Source organism: Mustela nigripes, chromosome 1 (genome assembly GCF_022355385.1).
Source record: "Mustela nigripes isolate SB6536 chromosome 1, MUSNIG.SB6536, whole genome shotgun sequence".
Classification (NCBI taxonomy): Eukaryota; Metazoa; Chordata; class Mammalia; order Carnivora; family Mustelidae; genus Mustela; species Mustela nigripes.
Genome location: NC_081557.1, coordinates 60755901 through 60781752, shown reverse-complemented (window position 1 = coordinate 60781752; position 25852 = coordinate 60755901). Strand labels below are relative to the sequence as shown.

Below are 25852 nucleotides of genomic sequence, written 5' to 3'. Positions count from 1 at the left end.
AAGCAGAAAGAGTGGGGAGTTGTCTGCACGGAATGGATGTTACATTGACCACAGAAACTCTGGCCTGTGGTCATGGCTTTGACTTCTCCTAGGGTTCCCCACTCCCTCCCCACCGGCCCCTTTGAGCTGGGCCAGCTTTAAGCAAGGAGCTGACTTCATATTGGCTCATTTACTCCCATTTAATTATCCCGTGCAGGGGAAGGGGAAACGTGCTATGGCTTCAACTGCTTCATCTTTCTTAGAGTGGCAGAATCTAGTAAGAATTAGAAACTGAGGGACGCCTGGGTGGCTCAGTTGGTTAAGTGGCTGCCTTCAGCTCAGGTCATGATCCCAGCGTCCTGGGATCGAGTCCCACATCGGGCTCCTTGCTTGGCGGGGAGCCTGCTTCTCCCTCTGCCTCTGCCTGCCACTCTGTCTGCCTGTGCTTGCTCTCGCTTCTCTCTCTATGACAAATAAATAAATAAAAACTTAAAAAAAAAAAAAGAATTAGAAACTGAAAAGTGTCACGGTCCATTCTCACTGACCCATGCAGTGTTTCTCTCTTTGTTACTCAGTGAAACCCATTCTACCCCAAGCCACTGTGACTTTTAGTGAAAAGTCTTTAACAGCATTTTGTAAACTATTCCCCGTGCTCAGACTGATGCTTTCGATGATCACACACCAGAATTTAGGCAATCTTCTGCCAGCCCTATATCATTTTAAGTGACATCTGTTACTTGTTTACGTGTTCCTTCCCTCTGCCCACATACCCAGCCAATGGCAGTTCCTACCCAACCCAAGCCCAAGATTGTCATGGGGTTTCTGACCCTCTGACTGCGTGTGGGTCCCCTGATGCATATTCCCGGTGCTCTTCCCCTCCACACTGTGTGGCAACTTTAACCACCTCCTGCAGCAGCTCTGTCAGTCACCAAACCCCTCCTGCCCCGCCCCTGGTCAGATGAAATGTAAACATGTTCCTGGTCAGCGGTGTGGTGACTTGTGGTTTCCTTTAATTCAAAGTTCGAGTCCCCCTCAGGGTTTGCCACGGTTTCTGTGCAAGTCCCAGAACTGTTTTTTTGTTTACTCTGAGCATGTGGACGGCAGACGGAGCTCGGCAGGACTAACCACAGTATCCTGCAGTCAGCATGGAGAGTTTACATGCATCTTGAAAACTTTGAGTGCTATTTGATCCAGTGCCCTAAGAAGTATGCCAAAGGAAAATTTCAAAGCTTTGCATCAATATTTTCCTTTTGGCTCTAGAAATTGTGTGATCAAACGCCATTTTTTTTTTTTTTTTTTTTTTTTTTTACCTCCAATGGTGACTGTGTAATTTTTGGCAATCTTCAGGCGTTCTTTGTTGCAAATTCTTTTGAAACCAGTGGCAAATGCTTAGTAATATTGAGAGTAGTGACCAAAAACTAGTTTGGAAATTTAATAAAAGGAAAACATGAATTAGTTAATGTTCTACAACCTGACTTAGCTGTATTTTTACCTTAAGTCTACATGCTCTTTCTTGCCTTAGAAAGTTTTAAATGATCTTAGCATAAGGTATGTCTGATTACAAACTTGACATGCGGACAGTGAAAGCCTGTTTTGTTGTTGGAAAATACAAGCAGACAGCATGTGCCTGGCGCTCTATCTGAGGTTACTGCTGCAACTTGAAAGATGCTTTAGGACACTAAACATTTTTTTTTAATCATTTATCAGTTATTCATTCATTCATCTCATATATATCTAGTGCTTACTATGTGACAAAAATTGTTCTGGATTTTAGATCTTAAAATGATGAAAAAGATAGATAGCACTTTTGCCTCCAAGGAGCTCATATCCTAGTGGGGGCTCGAATGTTTTTTAATCAAGTAAATGAATGAATGTGGGTGCAGTGAGGGCAGAGGCTGGGGTTGGACTGGGTGGTGTTCGGGGCACCTAGCAATCCTGGTAGTGCCCGAGGGCTTAGAGAGAGCCAGGGGGAGGTTGGTGCCAGGTGTGAACCAGCGTTGTGACCTCGCCCATCCTCTCCCTACTCATAGACCCTGTAAGAAGTCCTGCCCCATATTCAGGTGCTTGGGAAGTCGGTGCTGCCAGCACCTCTATCTTTTCTTCTCCACCCACTTGCTCCTTACTGTTGGCTCTAGTGACAGCCTTCTTCCCTGTTGGCTTGTTCCCCTCCTCTGCCAGCTTCCTCTGGATTGATGGTTTTGGGCCCAGATGTTGGTTCTGCTCCTTGCCTTGCTTCCTAGTTTCTCTCCTCAGATTCCTACTTATCTCCACATGCCAAACTATGGGCCAGCTGTACCTCAATCTGAGCCTAGCTCTAGTTTCTAAGTGGGAGCCTTAGACACCCACTGACCTAGCTGGCAAATGGGACCTCAGGGATTTCAAGCGTAGCAGCAGGAATTTTCAGACAGGGCTGGTGCTCAAACCAGGCAGGCAACAAGGCTGGGGGTGCAGAATTTATCTACTTCAGATAAGGACCATGATTGGGGGAAGAGACTGGAGGGAGAAGGTCAAGTGGTTAGGGATTTGGGGTAGGCGCTCTTTGTGGCAGAGTAACTGAAGTGCAAAGCAAAGAATTAAGGAAATTTCCAGTCTTACAGAAAGGCAAGTATGTTCTTGACAGAGGGTTAGGGACAAGCCTGTAATGTGGTGTGCACAGACTCTATATCTGGGGGTCAGAAACATGGATCTGCAGTAGGGTTAGGGGCAAGACTCATAGAGAATATGGGTTCAAAGAGCAGACCTTGAGAGAAGACAGAAGAGGGTATGAATCCCAACTCTGCTACTTACTAACTCTGTGACCTCGGGCAAATTGCCTTACCCCTGAGCCCTCATCTCCTTACTTGTAAAATGGGCTTGGGAGCAGCTACTTCACCTGGATGTGGCGAGGATTAAATGATGACTTTGGGAGGACTTCGTGCCTTCTTCAAAAAGAAGACAAGTCTTTGAGCAGCTGGGGCTCTCCATGAGGCCGAAGGGGTGAGGGGATGACGGTCAGCAGCCCAGCACTGGTGCGGCCGGCTCTGGGGACACAGTAGTCATTCAGGTTTGGCAGCTCAGGAGCAATAATATCCAGGGGGTGTGCTCACCCCTTAGGTCTGGGGGAGTGGTGGGGCGTTGGCTCATTCACCTCTGCCACATGCTCATGTGTGTGTGGTTCTTGTACTTGTTGTGGCTCTGCCAGGAGCTCATCAACTCTGAGTCCTGAGTCAGGGCATCTCCTTCCTTCAAGCTCAAGCAGTGGTGACCAAAAATTGGAAAAAAAAAAAAAAAACCAAACATATAGATAGATAGAGATATAGATAGATAGAGATATAGATCTATCTCCCCTGTTGCTAAGTCCATTTCACATATCAACTTTGGACTTAACCTTTCATTCTTCTGCTCAGAAATCTTTCATCACACCTTTTTTTTTTTTTAAATAAAGATTTTATTTATTTATTTGACAGAGAGAGACAGTGAGAGAGGGAACACAAGCAAGGGTAGAGGGAGAGGGAGAAGCAGGCTTCCCCCTGACCAGGGAGCCCAACACGGGGCTCAATCTCAGGACCCTGTGATCATGACCTGAGCCGAAGGGAGACGCTTCACAACTGAGCCACCCAGGCGCTCCTGCTCCTTACTTTTAACTGCATCATTTGCTTAATTTTCTGGGCTTTTTATAATCTGATTTCAAGTTACTAGCCACTCAGCTCCCTTGCTTCCTAACACCCCCTTCTCTGTCCTACGCAGGCCTGTGCCTTTCAGTTACAGGTTCTTCTTCCCTTTGGAAGCTCCACCTCCACTTGGTCTGTTGTTCCTCCTCTCTTAACATCCGACTCTTTCTCCCACGTGGCTCAGGTCTCACCGTACCCTTGAAGCCCTGTTTGACCCTTGGAATGCTTACAGATCTCCATATCCCTGAATATGGAGAGGAATATGTTTAGAATATGTCAAATTTCACAAACTCTTAAGAGGCCATCGACGGAAGATGCACCATCATTTTATGTACCATTAAGACCCTTCTAATAAAACTGGCAACCATGGAATGTAAGATACATCCTTATTTTGGAAAGATTCAGCTCTGAAAAAGTTTGCCTTGGGCTTGGTGAAATGTCACAGTTATTTGGTCATAGTTCCAATGGACATTACCACTGTTTTATAATCACCTGTTTATTTTCTGAGTCCTCCACTAGAATGTGTACTTCATGAGGACAGATTTCACACCTGGCTCATTCACTGTTGCAGCCCTAACCATCCAGAACACTGTTTGGTCCTTAAGAAATGACCAAAAAAACAGACTCCTAAACCTGAATGGGAAGTTTCTCAAAGGCAGGGATTATGTATTACATGCTTATGTATAGTTATTTTTTATTTATTTTTTAAAAAGATTTTATTTATTTGCTAGAGAGAGAGATCACAAGTAGGCAGAGAGGCAGGCAGAGAGAGAGGGAGAAGCAGGCTCCCTGCAGAGCAGAGAGCCCGATGCAGGCCTTGATCCCAGGACCCTGAGATTATGACCTGAGCCAAAGGCAGAGGCTTAACCCACTGAGCTACCCAGGCGCCCACGTATAGTTATTTTTAAAATTAACATGTAACATACATATCATAAAGTGCGCTAATATTAAGGGTTCAGACTAAAGTCTTTTTTTTTTTTTTTAAGAAATTTTTTCCCCAAGATTTTATTTATTTATTTGACAGGGAGAGACACGAAGAGGGAACACAAGCAGAGAGAGAGGGAGAAGCAGGCTTTCTGCCGAGCAGGGAGCCTGATGTGGGGCTCGATCCCAGGACCCTGAGATCATAACCTGAGCTAAAGGCAGGGGCCCCTGAAGTCTTTTTATCTATGTATATCACTGGATATACATATGTATATGGATATACATATACATACTGGATATACATTGGAATCACTGAAATTAGGATACAAAGCATCTTCCTATAGGACTTTTCTCAGTGCTGAGGAAATTGGAGACATCCATCAGCATTTATCTATACTCACTGACTGGTGAAATGGTTTCCAGCTACACTGTATATAGCTCAGTTCCAATTCACTCTTGTTTATCTCGGTTCAGTGGTTCTCAAATTCTCTCCTGCATCAGAATCACCTACAAAGCTTGTAGAAACACAGATTACTGGGCCCCACCCCTGGACTTCCTGATTTACAAGGTCTGTGGTAGAGCCTGAGAGTTTGCTTTTCAAACAAGATATGTTAATGTGGCTCTAGTGAGGTGGGGAGGGAGGGTCTTCCCACGACTATTAAATGTCTCATTCTAATCAGGGGTTCTTTCCCTTTTCATTCCAAAAGACAGCCTCGATAATGTGGTAAAGCCCATGTACTCCTCAGAAGAATATTTCTCAATGGAATAAAATAGAATACCTAGGACTACAAAGAAAACCAATTATCTTAAAATGGATTGTTCGAACTATTTTAAGGTTATTTTATTTTGTTTTTAAAGATTTTATTTATTTATTTGACAGACAGAGATCACAAGTAGGCAGAGAGGCAGGCACAGAGAGAGGAGGAAGCAGGCTCCCTGCTGAGCAGAGAGCCTGATGTGGGGCTCTATCCCAGGACCCTGGGATCATGACCTGAGGCGAAGGCAGAGGCTTTAACCCACCCAGCCACCCAGGCACCCCTTAAAGTTATTTTATAATTGTAATATTTACAATATCTGCATGGCATCTGTATTGTGATATGAAAAGTTTGTGGTTTCCATCGGTGGTAAGCTCACACATCTACTGGTAACACTGCTGTGGTCGCTGCTTACATTTATAACCGGAGGAAATGACAAATTGCTGGTAGAAGTTAGTGAAAATAAAGAGCCTAGGTTAGGAATCCTTGCCCTAGTGCAGTCTGAAATGAGATGCTCTACTTCTGGCCCTGGCTGGAGTTTCAAAGAATTCAAGTCTCTGTCTTTCACTGTTATTAACTAAATGCCTTCTATGTGGATACGTGTGATGGATGTTTGATATTCGGAGAGGACTAAGACTCCTTCTCTTCCTTTACTCAATGTCCCATTCGGAGAAGGGAAGATCGAAATAGAAACTGATAATTAAAGTAGAGTGTGCCACATGCAGAAAGGGAAGGACATACAAAGCACAGAAGAAAAGAATGGAATGACACTTGCAGGAGCACGAGACAAGGGGGTGAGCTCTCTGCTGACTAGAACTCAGTTGAATAAAAGTTGTGGCGCTAGACTGTGACACTGGTGGTCCCCAGTGACACATGCCTCAGGGTCCCCCATATTGACTCTGAACTTGGCCACGAAGCTTGCTTTGGCCAAAGGCACAATAGCCAGCTTGGCACGAATGTTTGCACCTTGGGGTTTGCCTCTTGTCATGCCTGGGTTTCAGCAGCTTTGGAAGGAGTCCGGGCTTGATTGCCAAATGCAGGGAGGTCACGTGGACCACAGCCCTGGAGGATGAGGGGCCATCTCCGATGTTCCCGCCTCAGCTGAGCACTCAACTGAATGCAGCGGCATAAGGAGCCCCAGCCAGTGAGTGAGAAGCAGCAGAACCACCAACCCACAGAATCATGAGAAGTAATAAATTGTTGTTTTCAACACTGTGTTTTAGAGTGGTTTGCTACCCACCAAACAGTTGTTTTCATTTCTTTACATTTTTTTACTCTTCTATTTGGTTTTTTAATGCAGAGGGCAAAACACCCTATGAAATAAGCTAATGCAGAAATTCTTCTGCAAACAAATAAGCATGATTCCCAGAGAAGCTTCCCGTGTTCCATACACTTAAATCTTTTAAGATCTATGGCTAGAAAATGGTTATAATTATGACTCTTGTAAACTGAAATCTCTGATCTTCAGAGAATGATTACTTTAAAATCATAAACTCCTAAAACCTGGAATTTTCAGCTGGAAGAGATCTTGGAATCTATGTACCCTAACCACTTAACTTCATTTTATTTTTAAGTTTACTTACCTTTTTTTTTTAAGATTTTATTTATTTATTTGACAGAGAGAGATCACAAGTAGGCAGAGAGGCAGGCAGAGAGAGAGAGAGGAGGAAGCAGGCTCCCTGCCGAGCAGAGAGCCCGATGCGGGACTCGATCCCAGGACCCTGAGATCATGACCTGAGCCGAAGGCAGCGGCTTAACCCACTGAGCCACCCAGGTGCCCTACTTACCTTTTTTTAAATAATCTCTACACCCAGCGTGGGGCTCAAACTCATTACTCTGAGGTCAAGAGTCCCATGCTCTTCTGACTAAGCCAACCAGGTGCCCCAACCTCAATTTTAGAGATTAGGACACCAAAGCATGAGAGGTTAAAGCTACAGTGTATTTTGTCAGTAGGGTCCAAAAGGGAAACCAAATCTTCTGGCTTCTGATACAGTGTCATCTAATAAGTCAGAAATAGCATTTTGTAGATTATTATTTCCATTATTTTATTTTTGCAGTATGCAAAGTAGATATTTTTATCCTTTCTAATTTTGTGAGCAAGTTACATTAGAAAAGACTTGCTTATTTCACAAAACTTATAAAACCAGGACTAGACTGTGGGTCTTATGTCCCCTGGGCCAGGGGGCATAGTTTTCATTATATTAGGCTGCCTGTGATGTCAGCATAAAAAACAAGGAAATAAACTAATACACTTTTGAAAGAGAATCAGCAGTGGACACTAATCTGGTTCATCTCTGAATTTCTCATAGCCGTGTACCATGTACATAATGTGTCACTCAATAAATATTTGTAAATAGAATGAATACATGAATGAATAACTGAATAAATAAGGGATAGAACAAGATTATGTTTTATTTTTACCAGGCATTCCATTCCATTCTTTTTTTTTTTTTTTAAAGATTTTATTTATTTATTTGACAGACAGAGATCACAAGCAGGTAGAGAGGCAGGCAGAGAGAGAGAGAGAGAGGAAGAAGCAGGTTCCCTGCTGAGCAGAGACCCCGATGCGGGACTCGATCCCAGGACCCTGAGATCATGACCTGAGCTGAAGGCAGAGGCTTAACCAACCCTCTAAGCCACCCAGGCGCCCCAGGCATTCCATTCTTGAAGTGTATGTTTAATCAAGATTCCTCTGTACCTGAAAAAGGAATAGGGTATAAAAATGCCACTCGGGGCACCTGGATCAGCTCAGGTCATGATCTCGGGGTCCTGGAATTGAGCCTCACATCGGGCTCTCTGCTCAACAGGGAGCCTCCTTCCTCCTCCCTCTGCCTGCCTCTCTGCCTACTTGTGATCTCTCTTTCTGTCAAATAAATAAATAAAATTTTTTAAAAATGCCACTCAGTAGTACTGAAAACATTTTGCAATTTCTGTGCTTTGAAAACGAGTGATGAATACAAAGGCAGGGTCTATCCATATGTGTCTCCTCTCCTGAATGTAGTAACTCAAAAGTTATCTGCTCCTTCTTCCAAGGGGGAACTGTGGTAAAGAAAGGGACTCAGGCAGCCTTGAGCAGCCTTGTCCTGTAGAAATATAATGAGAGCCACATATTTAATTTAAAATGTTCTAGTAGCCACACTAAAAGAGGGTAAAAAGAAATAGATGAAATTAATTTTGATACTATATTGTACTTAATTATGTCCAAAATATTATCTTTCAACATGTAATAATACAGAAATTGTTGATGAGATATTTTAATTTCCTTTTTTCCCCCTTTCTTTCTTTTTTTAGTGGGTGTTTCACACTCATAGTACATCTCAATCCAGACGAGCTACATTTCTAGTGCTCAACAGCCACATGTGGCTAGTGGCTTCCATTTTGGACAGCACATAGAACACCATAATTCTGTAAAGAGAAGGTAACAATAATTACAGCCCAGAGGAAGTAGTAGTGTTTCAAGGATTACTTGAGGAAACTTCCCTGCATAATGAAGACCACTGTACCTTATGGGGGATTCTGTTACACCCTGGGAAGTCAGTTCCAGAGTTTGGACAGCTTTTTGGGAAGATGTAAGTAACTAGTCTTCATATAACTTGGTTTCCCATCTGTTACCATTTAGAGCTGTCCCACGATTATAGGAAATAATAGGAAAAAGCATTTGGTCAATACAGCAGGTAGTAGGCACTTAACTAATAGGAACTCTGATAATCTACTGGGATCTCATGCTATCACACAAAACTTAACCCCATTTTGGATTTTTTAAAAAAAGTTGGGGGACATCTGGGTGGCTCAGTCGGTTAAGCAGCTGCTTTTGTCTCAAGTCATGATCCCAGGGTTCTGGGATCAAGTCCCACTTAGGGCTCCTTGCTCAGTGGGGAGCCTGCTTCTCTCTCTGCCTCTGCCTGCCGCTCTGCCTGCTTGGGCACTCTCTCTCTCTCTTTTTCTGACAAATAAATAAAATCTAAAAAAAAAAAAAAAAAAAAAAGGTTGGTAGGACTCCCTCCAGACCACTATCTTTTCTTCCAAGCAAGTGTAAAGGGGTTCTTAGGTATGGTTAATTTCTGAAAGACAAAGTAAAACAAAAAAGGCCATGAGTTACATTATAACTAGCCTTTTTCTGCTAGAGGGAATCTTATTAATAAAACCAGATGGTCTTCTACTTTTTTTTTTTTTTTACAAGATTATATATTTATTTGTCAGAGAGAGAGAGCACAAGTAGAGGGAGAAGCAGGCAGAGGGAAAAGCAGGCTCCCCACTGAGCAGGGAAACAGATGTAGGACTTGATTCCAGGAAGCTGGGATCATGACCTGAGCAGAAGGTAGACAGTTAACTGGTTAACCCACTGAGCCCCACTGAGCCTCACAGGCATCCCTACACTTTTACTGTGGTAAAGTAGTCACAACATAAGATTTTCCACTTTAACCATTTTGAAATGTGCTGTTCTGTGTCATTAAGTGCATTCACATTGTTCTGCAACCATCCCTATCATACAACTCCAGGACTTTTCCAACATCCCACAGTGAAACTCTGTACCCAGTAACTCCCCCATTAACCCCATCACCCCCTTTCTGCAGCCCCTGGTAAACCCTACTTTCTGTCTCTTTGTTTTTGACTATTCTAGGAATCTCATGTAAATAGAGGTCTTCTGTTTTTGGAAGTAACCTTTGTTCTTTCTTTAAACATTACAATAAGAAAATTTGTTTAAAAATACTGACAGTAGGGGCGCCTGGGTGGCTCAGTGGGTTAAGCCGCTGCCTTCAGCTCAGGTCATGATCTCAGGGTCCTGGGATCGAGGCCCGCATCGGGCTCTCTGCTCAGCAGGGGGCCTGCTTCCCTTCCTCTCTCTCTGTGATCTCTTCCCTTCTTCTCTCCTACTGTGATCTCTCTCTGTCAAATAAATAAATAAAATCTTTAAAAAAAAATACTGACAGTAAACCTAGAGGTTTTTTAAAAAGAATAATTAATGTTGGAATGCATATTGATATGTGCAGATGAAAGGCACTGAAGAAATAAATCACAATTATTACACATAGGTATCTGAGGGAGATGATCACTACAAAGGTTTTTCCTCACTTTGTAAAAGGTTCTCTGCATGAATATATATATATATATGTCAATATAAATGAAGATGTGTCTTCATAAGATTACTGCTCCTAAAGGCCATAAATAATGATGTCAAAATTTTTCATGGATATCAGAAATCTCGCTGATTTAGTACATCCTTGAGTTTGTCCTCGCTTGCCATTTGGCCTGGACTTAGTGCCTGATCCTCTCAAGCCCCTCCTGTCTTCATCGGTAAAATGCAGATTCTAATAAAAGCAGCTCTTCCTACATCATAGAGTTGATGGGAAGATCAAACAAGATAATTAAAGTGAAAGGGTTTTGAAAAATACAAAGCCTTGTGGAAAGGCAGGGCATTATTAAAGACTGTGGAGAGATTGCTAACACAATTTGATTAAAGGCCAAAGTTTTGTACTTCCAAAAGTTAAAAAGATATTCAGTATCTGCAAATTATTTAGAAAACCAAATTCCTGCTTTGGTGACCCAGTACCATGACTGAATTGTGTTCTAAATGCCGTACATTTGATACCTACTGCTCTAGTTAGATGTGGTCATCTAACCACATTACCACACTAGATGTAATTGTACAGCATTTCAGCAGTATCTTCAGTTTTTGGTGGATAAGAAGTTATGAATCCACATAGTTTAAGGATAAAGTCATGTCTCCACAGGAAGTTGTTTTTGTTTTTGTTTTTTGACTTTTCCATGGTGGCAACAGTGCTGCTCTCTGTAAGTTATCTTCTATGGGAAACCGACGCACAATGTGATTGAACAAGCATTTACTGAGTGCCGGTAGTGTGCAAGGCATTTGTGGTAGAGAGGGTTGCCAGGGCAAGGATGGAGGTAGTAAGAAAAAATACAGAGAGAAAAGGGGTAGCCCTGGATTGGGTGAGTTTTAAAGCTGGTGGTGAGTGGCATCCTGTGACAAATAACTAGAAAGAAAATGAAATCAACGCCAAGAAAAGTCTCAAGGACTATACCAGGGGAGTTCCAAAGGATTAATGCATTCAACTTAGGAAGGCAGAATATGACATTTGTCCTACGCCCTGATGCAAGAGAAGGATCCTTGGTTCTCAAATAGAGGGGAGGATATTTCAAGCCCGAGGGAACCACATTTAGTGTCCCACAAATAAATACTTACCTGCTAACTGGCTGGTAAAACCAAAAGACTTGGGTGATGTGCCCGAGACTCTACAAAGTCACAGCTGGGGGGTACTAGAGGTTAAATCCCAGAGTCTCAAGTGAAAGCACCAATCTAATGGGTTTTCACTGTTCCATGAGTGAGCAGTCATACACACCCTGGCAAACAGCACTCTTTTTTAGTTCAGGTCGATAGAGTTGAAAAATTAACAAGATCAGGGTTCCAGATTTAAACACCCCCTGTCCAGCTAGACAACTCTTCCAGACCAGTGTTCCACCTGCATGTTTCTAAGCTCACTTCTACTTCTGTCCCAGTTTTCACAGATCCAGCATCAATCTTTCCATTCAGGTTTTGTTTTTTTCTGGGATTACATTTTCCCCTTCCAGTGCATTACTATTAGATTATTTCCCCCTTTCCCAAGTGTATAAGACCATTCTTTTAACTATGATCCTACTGTTAGCTGACATTATTGAGGTCTTACCTTGGGCCAGGCAATGTGTTTTGTATATTGCAGCATGTCCCTTACATGGGGTGGGTAATATGACTATAGTTGACCAGTTGACCCTTGAACGACTCCGGGATTAAGGCACTTATATTCCCCACTCCTCTCTGCAGAGTAAAAAATCCACCTGTAACTTTTGACTCCTCCCAGGCTTAATTACAAATAGCTCTATTGACTGAAAGCCTTTCCAATAACATAAATGGTGGTTTCACACACATTTCGTACATGTATTGTATACTGTATTCTTACTGTAAAGTAAGCTAGAGAAAAGAAAATGTTAATGGGAAAATTGTAAGGAAGAGAAAATACATTTATCTATACTAATACTGTATTAATAAAAATAAAATCCATGTATTAGTGAACCTGTGCAGTTCAAACCCATGATGTTCAAAGACCAACTATATTTCCATTTTATTAAGAGGAACAGAGGCCTACAGAGTTCAAGTGACTTGTCCCAAGTCAACTGGCTAGTTTAGCGGTGGAGTCCAGGCTTAAGAGTACGGGCACACAGCATCTGTACACTAAACCCTGTACTGCATTATCCCTATGCCCTTGGTTTTCTCCTTCAATATCAACAGAGAATTTTTGTGAAATTTGCATGTCACTTACATGCAAACTATTTTGAAGAATGACAATCTACTCAACGGGTTAAGAGAAACAAGCTTCTGGGGTGCCTGGATGGCTCAGTGGGTTAAGCTTCTGCCTTCTGCTCAGGTCATGATCTCAGGGCGCTCAGATTGAGCCCCGCATCTGGCTCTCCACTCAGCAGGGAGCCTGCTTTCGCGCTGTCTCTCAGCCTACTTGTGATCTCTCTCAGTCTGTCAAATAAATAAAATCTTAAAAAAAAAAAAAAAAAGAAAGAAACAAGGTCCCACTGACTTGATAGGATCATGTTAGCTAAGATTTATTCAGTACTTCCTCTGTGTAAGGAACTCGGCTGTGTATACATGCACTTTCTCATTTTAACCTACACAGTACCTCAGAGAGGAGAATTGTCACCATCTCTTTTACAAATGAACCAAGTGAGGCATAGAGAGGTTAAGCTACTGGCTGAAGGTCCTGTTAGGAAGTGGGGAGAGGGGCAGTATTAGAATTTTTGCCATCTAATGTCCGGGCTCTCGTTTTTAACCTCTGAGCTTTCTGACTTTTGCAATGAGGGGCCCAGCAAGATTCTCCCTCAAAATTTCTCCCCCACCTGTCTTGTGCAGATCCTGAAGGGAGACTCCCTACCCCCTCCCTAGCAGGCGCTGCTGTTTCTCTTCTGGGAGGGGTGACGCTTGGAATAGGGAGAACTGTGTTCCTTTAAAGCCTTATACCAAGAACACAGGGCCCTCAAAAGTCTGCAGATCCAGGGCCTGCCTTCCCCATTGGAGATGGGCAGGAAGGAGATAACCAAGGCAGACACAAACAACGCTGAAAGCCAGGTATCGGACAAATGAGGTCAGACTACTCCGCTGCGTAAAATCCTTCATCCACCGCCTTCACCAACAGCACCGTCCTGCTTCTGCGTCTAACCTCTTTAGCCGCCTCTCTGCCTCACCGTCACACACCCTGTGCAACATAGGACAGGCATCTGTATGTGCTTGCCTGCTTCTCTGCAGCCCTTCCATCTAATTTACAGCCTTCCTTCAAGACTTACTTGCTCACATCTGTATTTAAACTTGCCCTCCTCCCCCAAGGTTTGTGACGCTACAACACTCGGCACACCTATTCTAGCTCTTATTATACTAAATTGAAATTATTTGCAAATATGTCTCCTCAAAGGCACGAGGAGTGGCTATTCCTCTTTTGCATCCCCAGTGCCGCCCCCCACCCCCCCACCCCACCCCGGCACAGGGGCAGAGGAGGCTCTCCAAGCTTGGCTGAAAGCCAGAATACACACATGAGGCAGCGCAAGGATTCCCCGGCCAGGTGAGCATCCCAGCACCCAGCACCGAATGAAGTCCTTGGGGATCAGCACTTGCAAGTTTGAGAGAAGGAAGATTTTTGGAAGCACAGAAGGCGAACCTGGGCCACCCTCAGTTGGCTGGGCAACACAAACGGGAGAGATGAGAAGAAAAAAGAAGGCCTTAAGGTTTGCCTCTTCCAGAAGTTTGATTGAGCTGGCCCCACCATCGGTAACTTTTTAAAACTGACCCTGATGTAATGCCTTCCAGCACCTTCCCGGAGCGAACCTGTCCTCATTGCACACCCATGGGGTGGCTCAGGCAGGAAACAGGGCTCACAACTTATCTAGGTATTATGGGCTACTTTTAAAGCACCACTTCAATTAGTCTTCTTAACAACTTGTGAAGTATTTTACAAGTTTTACCTATTTTACACATTCGAGCGGTTAAAGCATCTTGATCCCACCCCCTTTCGCGGTGGCTGACCTCGTTCTCTGAACGGAGGGTTCCTTGCCCGCCACCTTTTTGGGGTTCAGGGACGCCTAACGCACAGTGGTCAAAAAGTAAGTGCTGAACTCTTTCTCTGCACGGTGAAAAAAGTTGAGGGCAAGGTGCACTTGAGGAGGCCCGGGCGGGGTGGGCCAAGGCGGGAGCGAAGAAACAGGAGGGGCGCAGGGCAGTGCGAGAAGGGCTGGGGAGCCGGCCGGAGCGCCCGGGCGCCGGGAGCGGGGCGGGGCGAGGCACTGGCGCCACGCCATTGGTCCGCGCTCCCGGGAACCGCCCCTGCGTGCCCGCCCGCGGCCCGCAGAGGGGAGCCTGCGGCCGCAGCCGCGGGCGGGCAGCGGTGGAGCAACACCTGGACCGGTGCGGGCTGCAGCGTCCCGCGCGCTTTCTGGGGAGAGGAGGCTCGCCGAGCCGCGTCTGGAGGAAGGTAACGCGCCGCGCCGCGAGTTTCGGGGTTTGCACCACTCCGCTGGGTCTGCGGAGCTGGGGACGCGGGAGGTGGCGAGAAGCTCTCCCTGCCCGGCTGCGACGGACAGCGGCGGGGTTCCAGTCTCGATTTCTCTGCCCGCTCGGCCAACTTTCTTGCCCTCTCCGGGTCTCTCGTAAATGAGGAAGGTGTTGCTGTTGACGATGCTTTGTAGTGTTCTGAGTTCTAAAACGCGAGGAGCGTTTCGGCACCCGGCAAGCTCCCTCCTTCAAAACCCCGCCTGTAAGCCCGCGGAGCCGAGGCTTCAGGAAACCGAGGTACCGGGTAGGCGGGGGTTCTCCTGCTCTGTCGCGTTTCTTGGGGCTTTTGAGGACTGACCTTGGGCTTTGGGCTGGCTGTTGGAGGGACCTGGCCGCAGAGGTACTACCCCCAGATTGCTCAGGTGAAGTCAAGTACGGCGTTAGGACCTATCTACAGGTGGGGTGTTGGGAAGGGGAACTTGGGGACTGATGATTTTTACTTGAAAGCAAGCAGTTTTTGTTTTGGAATTATGTTCCCGCACCCAGACCTGGTCCCGTCGTGAGTTCTAAATCACAGGATTTATCATCCTCCAGGATCAGCAACCAGGGCTCCATCCGCAGTGGGCCTCTCTCTCCGCACCCATCCTGTTTCCTCCCTTTTCCCTTTCCCCCCTCCCGCCTTTATAAATCCCCTTGGACTTCGAGGGGCTCCATTTTCTGTCCGAATGCGAAGTCCTTATTTTCATTTAGTGCTGGTTTGTGACCAGCGGCCTTTAGAGTTTTGGGCTCTGGGTTGAGATGGAAGCCTGGAAGAACAGAGGGTCAGCCTCCTGACCCATACAGCCTGGCAGGGATGTGCGGAGGAAGCCCAGTGGGCTGGACACAGACAGACATGGGAAGGTGGGATGGATTCAAATTGCTGTCCAGCTTCCCTTCTTGGCAGTCATTCTCAGTGAGGGAATGGTGGCCCAGCTGTCAGTTGGATGCAGCAGCCAAACAGAAGATGATTGAAAGGAGGTGACGTCTTTGATAGGGTGTGTGTGTGTGTGGGGGGGTACTATGGAAGGTCTCCGGGTGCTCCCTCCCCTCCCTTTACCCCTGTAGTGCTTCTGTCCCCTTAGCGTGGTGTCTGGATGAAATCAGATGCCAGGACCTGCCCAGAGTGGTAGGGAAGGAGGCAGGGCAGTGACAATACTGACTGTCTTTTTGGGGCATTTATGGGCCATTCTTCTTTGCATATCATATGTCTAGTTCTCACAAAGCCACATGAGGAGAGATATACTGACATTTACCCCATTTTACAAATGAGAAATGGAGGCTCAGAAAGTTTGCTTCCCTTAGTCACATAGCTAGTAAGCAACATAGCTGGGATTCAAATCTAGTCTCTCTGATTCTAAAACCTGTGTTTTTTCCCACCTTTTCTGGTGCTGCTTGAGTAAGGGCAAGTTGGAATTGTAACAGCAAAAATGACTATTACTGAGCTCTTAGTAGGTGCCAGACACTGTTTAAAGCATTTTAGAGGAGTCACGCCATTTATAGTGCAGGAGTTACAGTCATTCTGGTGGGAATAAGTGACTGCCTTAGCCTCTCTCAAACAGCAGTTCTTTTCCAGAATGCCTGCCTGATTCCCCCCAGCTGCTAGTAAGTGAGTGGGGCAGGAGCCCTGTTTGCTTTATCCTAGAAGTGGTTTGAGGTCTAATAAAAGATTGATTGTCCACATCTGATCCGTTAGACATGACCGTTGGCTTGTGAATGATCCCACTGTCCCCTAAGAGGCCTTTCTCAGGCTTTGCTCAATAAACATTTGTGGAATGAATGAATTAGCACCTTGTGCAGAGTGGTCTGCTGTCCTGTCGAAATGGGGCAGCCTGGGCCTCACCATCCTCAGAACCAAGGGTGCCAAGCCAGGCAGTTCTCCCCTCTAGGCAAGGGAGGCAGAGTGAGCTATGCCCCTGTGGCCTTCCAGATTTGCCTGGTAATGTGTTTTCTGCCACCTGTTTTATAAAGAATTTGAAAGTTATTATAGATGAAAAAAAAAAAGATTTTTTTTTTTTTTTGGACTGACAGGTCTCTCCCAAAAAAGAAGGTAGATAAGATGGTAGTGTTTGCCTTAAGGCTTCCCAAACATCTCTGTAGAAGAATCTCCAATAATGAAACTGACAAGGGGTTAGAGTATAGTTCTGATTGATCCCAGCAAGCTTGAAAATTATTTTAAGAATTTATGTGATTTTTTTCCATGCAATTTCATATGTTGAACTTGGTTTCAATATATAAAACAAGTTTTTCCCCTAAAATATTTATGAAAATTGGTGTCCTGACATATTGTTTTCTATTCTTGGGAGCTGACAGTATCCAAATGGAGAAGTAGGGAAAAGATACTGGTCTGGGGGTTTGGATACTATTTACATTTTTTTATGCACATAGTTTTCTGTAATAGAGCTTCCCAACCCCTTGTGGAGACAACCCTTTTCCTATTTATCCAAATGAAGAGTGTGTTTTAAAAATAAAAAGTTCTTTATTGTTTGATCCCCCCACCAGCTTTATTAAGATATAAGTGGAATATAACATTTTACAAGTCCATGATGGTTTCATATGTATATATACTGCTACTATTTTTTTTTGCAATGAGAACATTTAAAAGTTACTCTCTTAGCAAATTTCAAATATATATATATTATATATATATATATAATAGAAAACATGGTGACTGTTTTTAGCAACACTATATATATATGTGTTGCTAAAGTGTATGTGCTATTATATCTTCAGAACTTAAGTCATCTTTTAACTGGAAGTTTGTACCCTTTGACCAACATCTCCCCATTTCTCCCACTCCCTGGTCTCTGGAAACCACCATTCTATTCCCTGGTTCTGTGAGTTCATCTCTTTTTAGATTACACATACAAGTGATGAGATCATTATTTGTTTTCTTATTACCAGTGGGGTGTGTGTGTATGTATGTATATATATATATATATATATATATATATAAATATATTTTCATTGTAGATAAAGACAAAATACAGAATAATAATAATAATAATAGATCCATACTCAGAAACACCCAAGGCAAACCTTGGGAGCTAGCCTTCCAGATCTTTTTCTCTGTATCTATATGAATACAATAATAAAAAAAAAATGAACTAATGATGGGGCACCTGACTGGCTCAGTCAGAAGAGCAGGTAACTCTTGATCTTGGGGTTGTGAGGTTGAGCCCTATGTTGGGTGTAGAGATTGCTAATAAATAAATAAATAAATAAACTTAAAAAAAAAAAAAAAGTCATCTCAAACTCCCTGCGTGTGCCACCATTACTCGTGGCTCAGCGGGGAACCTGCTTCTCCCTTTGCCTGCCTCCTCCTGCTTGTGCTCTTTCTCTCTTTCTGACAAATAAATAAAATGTTTAAAAAAGAACTTATAAAAAATATTTAAAGTCATCATAAGGTTAATATTGTTTGTGAACCCCAAAGTCTACCCTGCCCCATAGTTAATTCCCTGGTGTCATAGAGTTTCCAGCAGAGGGAAGTGCCTGCTGGCAGGTGGCGGGGGAAATGTTACTGGCCTTCAGGATCAAGCTGTGTTTCTTGTGAAATGACTCATGTGCCTCAAGTGTCTTAAAGGTCTCAAATGTAACCAAAAAGGTAGCTCTTCAGTGTTGTTGAAGTGCAAAATGTGAGCAGAAAACTCTAAAAGTAAACTGTGCAAGAAGGAGCCTTCGATAAAGTCATTGCTTCCACAATGCATTTTATTACCCGTGTGACTTCGGGTAACACAGGTAGCTTCTCTGAACCGGTTTTCCCTTCTGTAAATGGGGGATAATGACACCTGCTCTATCTTCCCCTACCAGAGTCACTTTCGAGGACCAAGGGTCGGGTGTGATTATTACTTGAATTGTGTGCAAGTGTATGTGCTATTAAAAAAAAAAAAAGATGTTTAAATGTAGAAAGATCAAAAGGATTAGAGGTCTTTATAAAATGCTGGAATCCAGCTCATGGGTTAACATTTCCGTAGGACTTAACTACAGTGCAAATGCTCTATTGGATTCCTACTCTAAGTTTTCTTCAAAGAATATGATACCTTAATGGCTAGCATCTCGTTGATCATCATCACAGTTCTAAACTGAAGAAAATGACAGGAAATAGTCCCATCTCACAGAATAAAAGGTAGGCTTGCCATTCATGAGAGCTCTTCATTGGCACAGAGAATCCTAGAGTCCCAGGGCTGTCTCTGGTTGCCTTAAGCAGGGGCAGAGGTGTACAAGGAAGAAACAGGGAGAGTAACTGGAAAGGCGGGGTGCCTGTAGGGGCGTGGCTGAACACGGAAGCCACTGCCTCAAGGGCTGCTCCTGGCATGCAAGCACTCAGCTCCTGGCAGTTCTGGAAGGGTCCCTGTATTGGGTGGCAGGCTTCTCGGCTTCTTTTCCTGCCCCAAAGACAAGCTGTGTATTCTTAGTTATGCCTTCTCCTTGAACCTTGGTTTCTTTGTAAAGTAAGGGATTAGGACCAGGGGAGGGAACTTTGAGTCTTAAAAATCTATGATCCTGGTTGTTTTTTCATCTATATCTGCCCACATGGAACTTTGGTAGAGAATTACCGCATCAGATAAATCACATGTGGGGAAAATGTTTCCAATTCCTGTTGCTTCCAGCTTTTAATGCCCCTTATAATATTCTAAGCGTCTCCCCCGTTGACACCCTCACCCAGAACACATGATCCATAGATCAGTGAGAGAAGAATTGTTTCTGCTCATCTCTTTATTACTATTAATCTAGAACCTTCTTAGATTTGGGGGAGGGAGAACTGCTTTCGGGAACTTTGGGGAAGATTGGTTGACAGAAGTGTATAGTAAAAGGTTATTTCTGGTTATGAGGCTCTATGTGTCACTATGTACTGGGTACTTGGCCTTGTGCTGTGACTTCTGCAGAATGTGGGAGAAGCACACTCTTGAATGTCTCAGAACTCAAGGAGAGGGAGATACAGGGAAGGAGGAGGGAGAGGGAGAGAGACAGGAGAGAGCAGAGAGTACCGGGTGGGGCTGGAATATGATGGAGATGAAAAGACCAATTTGGGAAAAGACTGAGCTCCCACAGACTTGGACGGGCTGGTTTCATTCTGCATCTACATTACCTAACACTCAATGGGAACTTAGTAAAGTATTTTTAATGAATTACTAAATGAACAAATGAAAGAATGAATGATTCTTCTGAAATGAAATTTTTGCCGAAATATGGTACGATGACTGTCCGGTAGTTGCACTGATGTCTTTATGTATGTGAAATGCATACTTTAACTTACAAAAACACTTTCCTATGCACTATCCTGCATAATAACAAGATTTTTTTTAAAGGCCAAAATAAAGCCTTTCCTCATGCCACACTTTTTAGACACTTCACAGCTACTACTAATAGAAATGGACTTGGTTTATTATTTTTACATAAGTCCTCTTTCTGTAAAAGCACCAAGAAATACTTGAGGGGTAGGAATATAAGAACCAGTAAACAGTTCCACAAATTTGCATTCCAAGTCAGAGGGAGAAAGACTGGCATTGTTAAACTTCTGGGTGACTAGACATTTCTTTTTTCCCTTGCAGAAGCATTCTTTAACCCTAAGTATTGACAGAACAGATGCCATCAGCTTCTGATTAGACAGATGTGTTTTGTGCCACCATTACTCATGGCCACAGGCGCCTGGGCTCTCCTGCCACTGACTGAGTCAGCTGATTAAAACACAGGGCTTCGGGGTTGAGGGCAGGGGATGGATCGCAGGCCAAGCCATGTGGCTCAGTCAGATCTGTGCCTGCCCCACTCCCACCCCTTCTACCAGCAATCTGCCCTGGGAGAAAGGCTGGACTTTGGCATGTTAGATTTATTAGGGAAGATTCTTTACCATTGCTTGTTTTAGACTAGTCATTGAGTTTTAGGAGTTAAGAGTCTGGGTTTTCAGTTTAATTTTTGGACTCTCGTTAGAGTGGTTCTCCGGTTGTTTCAGGCTTCCCATCTTGGCACGTGATCACAGTGTGCATCCTGAGACCTTTGCTACCCCAAGTCTGCGACTGTCGCCATGGCATTTCATTTCTCCAGTGTGTCTTTAAAATGGGAATGATCATACCTGCCTCATTAAGTTGCTCTGAACATTAAATGAGGTCACATTGAATCAATGAAACCAGCAAAAATGTCTTGAGATATTGTTGCTGGGTGTTTGGTCAAAGACTCTTCAATTAAGGACTCACCTGTCTGGTGCCATATTTGATATAACTACAGTTTCTCTGTGTCATGTATTTGAGGTGCCTTGTGAATAGTTGAAACCTCAAGCATTCAGGGGCAAATGTTACTTGTCTACTGTACTGAAGCCCCTGGGGTCAGTAATGGGTTAGGTAGGACTCATCTTCCTCAAAAGTCATTTCAAAAGTATTTTTGGCATGTTCAAAATTCTGGTATGTCCTTTGTTGCTAATATAATATTTCATTATCGCTCTTTGCTTCAGATTGCTTTTTTAAACCCTGTTAGGCAAGTAAATGATGATGATGATGTCTGCGCCATCACTATGTACTAGGCAGTGTTCTAAGTACTGTACCTATGTCCATTTATTTAATCCTCAGAGTAGTCTCTTATCGATACTATTTTGAGTACTGTTGTTTTCCCCCTTTGATGATGATGAAATTAAGGCACAGATAAGTTGAATAAGTTATCCAAGATGACGTAGCTAGTAAGAAGGCGACTAGGGATTTGAACCCTGGTAGTCTGACTCTAGAGTCCATGCTTTCGATCCTCAGAGAATAATCTTTCCAAACAAAAATGTCACTTTCATTGTAAAATATAAGGACTTCACATTCACCCACAGGGTGTCTGCCTGTACCCTCGTAGCATTCCACTCTGTCGTTCATGGAAGGAAGACGCTGAAAACAGTTCTATATGCAGAATGAGGATACGTAGCTTGGCAGATGCTTTGACCGTACAAGATAATACTTGAAAATGAGCCTGTTGCATGGTATTCAGGAAATTTTATTACCTAGAGACAGTGGTAATTAAGTTGAAGTCTTGCAGGAAATATCTGGGGGTGAGACTAAGTTACAAAGTGATGAGTCAGCAACTTAACGCCCCATTTCAGTATCAGTACTGGGCTGTAATATAGTAGCTGAAGTGCTATGTCTTAGGAAGTAAAGTAGTAGCTCTGTTTCCATCAGGTAGATCACAGCATTTATGGTCTTTGCTTATAAGTGTGAAATTGGGGGTGCCTGGGTGGCTTAGAGGGTTAAAGCCTCTGCCTTCAGCTCAGGTCATGATCCCAGGGTCCTGGGATTGAGCCCTGCATCAGGCTCTCTCCTCGGCAGGGAGCCTGCTTCCTCCTTTCTCTCCGCCTGCCTCTCTGCCTACTTGTGATCTCTGTCTGTCAAATAAATAAATAAAATCTTTAAAAAAATAAAGTGCAAAATTGTATCTTTCTTTTCCATTCCTTTTAGGGATGTTATGAATAGCAAGAATATGGTGATAAAAAGAATGTTTACTGTCAGCTGAGTATGTCCTATGTGTCAGTCCCTTGCCAGGCCTTTGCTCATCTAATTGGAAGGACAGGTCTCTGAACTAGAAGATGATTACCCATTTTACTGATGAGGAAATAGAAGCACGGAAGTTAAGTACATTGCCCAAGGTCAACAGTTAGTGAATGGCAAAACAAACACTTGAATTTTGGTTACTTACCTTCACTGGAAGCCCAAGCTCTGTCCCCTAGTACTGCCTCTTTTGGGGGACTTCTGTAGAGTGAGGATGTTAGATCCACATTTACTCAATGCTGGGTTGAAGCAAATTGCTTGGCATGAGGCTCATAACAGATTATTATATTTGAAATTGGGACTGTTCTAGGAAACTGGGAACATTTCTGTTATCATAGAAGCAGTAATGATGGACTTGATATAAGTCTTTCAGGAGAAAAATCTGGTTTTCCCATCATACCATAGCCTAAGGGGTCAGGTGCCTACCTGGCAATTACAAAGCAGGATTGCCCGGGACAAGAAATATGATCTAGAGAACTGGCAAGTAATTACTTCTTTATGCTTAATTTCTGGAAGACCCCAATTACATTTTATTTGGGGGTATTACAACTTGATAAATGAGAAGGAATATGTGAAGAACGGGAGTAAAAACAAAGTTGGTCCTTGTGTTGTAGAGATTTATGACAGAATTCTTTGTACCAGTAACCCTACTCAGACCACTTGAATATGATACTTTTTTTTACTCTGATAGCATGCACCTGTAGGTGTTTTTCAACTAGCATAATACCCCACCTTTCTGCAAATATAATCCCTATGTTCTTGCTAGAATCCTGCGGATATGTTGCCCTCTGATGGTTAGTAACAGATGGTTGTGAGGTGCAGTCACAGGTGGAGCGTCAGATGCTAGAATCTTGTGAAGCATAGTGGCTGGCAGGGTGGTAGGGGAGGGGCTATTGTGAGGCAAGTGTTTCTGGATTGTGTCCTTGGGCAAGTGTGAGTCTGGAAGTGCATGTTCCCTAGGGAGGCCACAGTAGTGGAATCAAGTTGGCTTTGCAGTCAGACAGCTGTGAGTCTAAACCTCGGATCCATTTATTAATTGTGTGATTGAACAAATAACTTACCCCCTCGGAATCTGAGTTTTCTATTCTGAAAAAATTGCATCTGTCTTCCATTTCTCACAAAGTGGCTCTGAGGAATCCATGAGATAATGGATATATTAAAGTGTCTTACATGGTGTCTTGCACAGGATGGCTGTTGAGCACCCGTTTCCTTCCCTCTCTCTTCTCCTCCTCCTTTCTTCTTGGTTGCCTCTGTTGGCTCATGCTCATGAGAATTCCTGTTGTACAGGAATTCTCATGAGTTTGCCATCATCCAACTGTATTTCATCAAATCCTTTAATTTTACAGATGCTTCCATTTCCCTAGAGAAAATAGGAGCCGATGATATTTGCCCCACTCTTTTAGAGGGTTTTTATCTCATCATTAAGTTGACAACTAGATTCTGTGGATTAAAAAAAGAACAAGAAAATGCCCATGATAAGGCAACAAAGGTAAAGAGTACTTACAGTTCAGTGGAAATGTTCTGGTGGAGATACACACAGCTCATTGTGCAGAAAGCACTGCCTGGGAACGTTGTGGGCAACAGAGGAGGTGGAACCATGGCCCAGGAGGAGTTTGCTAGATTGAGAAGGGGATGGGGTAGAAAGGACAGGTTCAAGGACTTTCATGTTCGATGGCACCGAGGCAGGAAGGGTGTGGGATACCAGGGGAGAAACCATGGTGTTGGCGTATAGGGCCGAGAAGTTGTGGCTGGAGGGACTGCTCAGGTGGTGGGTGGAAGCCCAACAGTGAAACCAGGCCATAAACCTGCCCTTTGCCCTGCAGGCTTCAAGGAACTAATGAAAGTGTCTCAATCTTGTGAATGAGATAACTGGATTTCTTTTTAGGATGAACAGCCTAAATTATGGAAATGATTAACACTGCCCAAGCTATGGAAGATGGATTGACTGACAGCACATTTCTTTGGACTTAGGGGTAGAGATAAAATATATTTTAAGGCTTTCTGCAAAAAATGCTTGTAGAGATGGGGCCACTATTTATTTCAAGACTTCAATAGGAAGGTATATATGTATAGGAAAATAGTGACTCCTATACTAATCTATGGGCTGGACCACTTGGAGCCATATTATTCCAAGAGAATAAATACGCCCTGCTTTGGAGCTAAGCATATTAACCATTTTTCAGTAAAGGACCAGATATGCTTTTGGCAAATGATTGAGGCTTAGATCCAGAAAGATATTAATATATATTTTTTCGAATCTCTGGAATTGACTTTAAGATGCAAGGAGTAGATGACACCGAGTGCATGCTGAATTTGGGTAGTGGTTTATTCAATGTCTTGTGCTCAGCAAGTGCCGCTGCAGTTAGCAGTCCCTGGTTTTCCTCAGTGGACGAGCAGATTGTTTTGCGCCACAAAACAATCATTTATGGGCAAATTGCAAGAAACTGGGTGGCCTTTTACCTTCAGTAGTCAGGTCAAACACAAGTATGTACAACTGTGTTTGTGTGTTTCTAGGTCTGTATTTATGTTTTCCTGAGTGTTGTCTGCTTTATCCATACCAGAGGGAAAACCTGATATATGCCCAGAGTTCCTTGGGGAGAGCCCTTGGGGAGGTTCATCTTGGTTGCTAGAGATACCTAGATGTAGAGAAGACACTTGCTTCCCCACATGATCTGGGCAGTGGCTGGGAACCAAGGGTGTGGGGAGATGTGGCTCCAGCTGCCAGATTCTGCGGGGACACATGTGACCTTACCATGGAGCTGAGCACCAGGGTTTGCTTGGTGTTTGAGGAAGTAAGGCTGGAGTGGATGAGCTTGCTTTTTCCTTCTCTGTTAAGTTTTCCCCAGGATCACTCTCTGAGAAGTCAAGAACTGGAAGCAAGTTTTGGGCTGACATATGGTGCTCAGGGAGCAATATGTAACCAAAAACTCCTGAAGACATCCCTCCTGGGAGTGTTAGCTATAAGTCTTTGAACCTGTCTTCTTCTTCGGCCAGGTGCAGGTCCTTCTCACTGGATTAATGGAGCCTAGGCAGAATCCTTTGATAGATTTGGGATTAGTCTCTTTCCTTTGTGACCAAAGGCACAAGGACTGAGGAACTGTGGGTGGGAGGGGTCAGGTCTTTGAATGGTGTATTTGTGTGTTTCCCTATTTCTAGTTACAGAGACCTAGTGTTAGTTTTAATATTTAAATACTGTATGATTGGTTGGTTTTTGTTTCTCCTCTTTTTAGACTATTACTAAATAGTGAACATTTGTTAATGAAAGGTGAGGTATGCTCTAGTGGGAAAAATATCAGATTTTGAGGCGAGAGTTCATTAGACAAACACATGCTGATTGTTTATCATATGCCAGAAATTGTTTTAGGCTCCGAAATCAGTGGGGAGGGCAGACCTCTGTGATTACCATGCAATGTGATGTTAATAGATACAAGCACAGAGGAAGGAGGTGGGGTCATG

General features: G+C 43.7%; 1 protein-coding gene across 3 annotated transcripts in view; it reads left to right on the top strand.

Annotated features, from left to right (window-relative positions):
* Window positions 1-14699: 14699 nt before the first annotated feature.
* The window catches only part of SYTL2 (synaptotagmin like 2), a 120121-nt gene continuing 108968 nt past the window's right edge, over window positions 14700-25852 (top strand). For all 3 annotated transcript variants that reach the window (XM_059412196.1, XM_059412192.1, XM_059412184.1), the window contains exon 1: window positions 14700-14829. The gene's annotated coding sequence lies outside the window, so the exon portion shown is untranslated. The remainder of the gene's footprint in view (window positions 14830-25852) is intronic.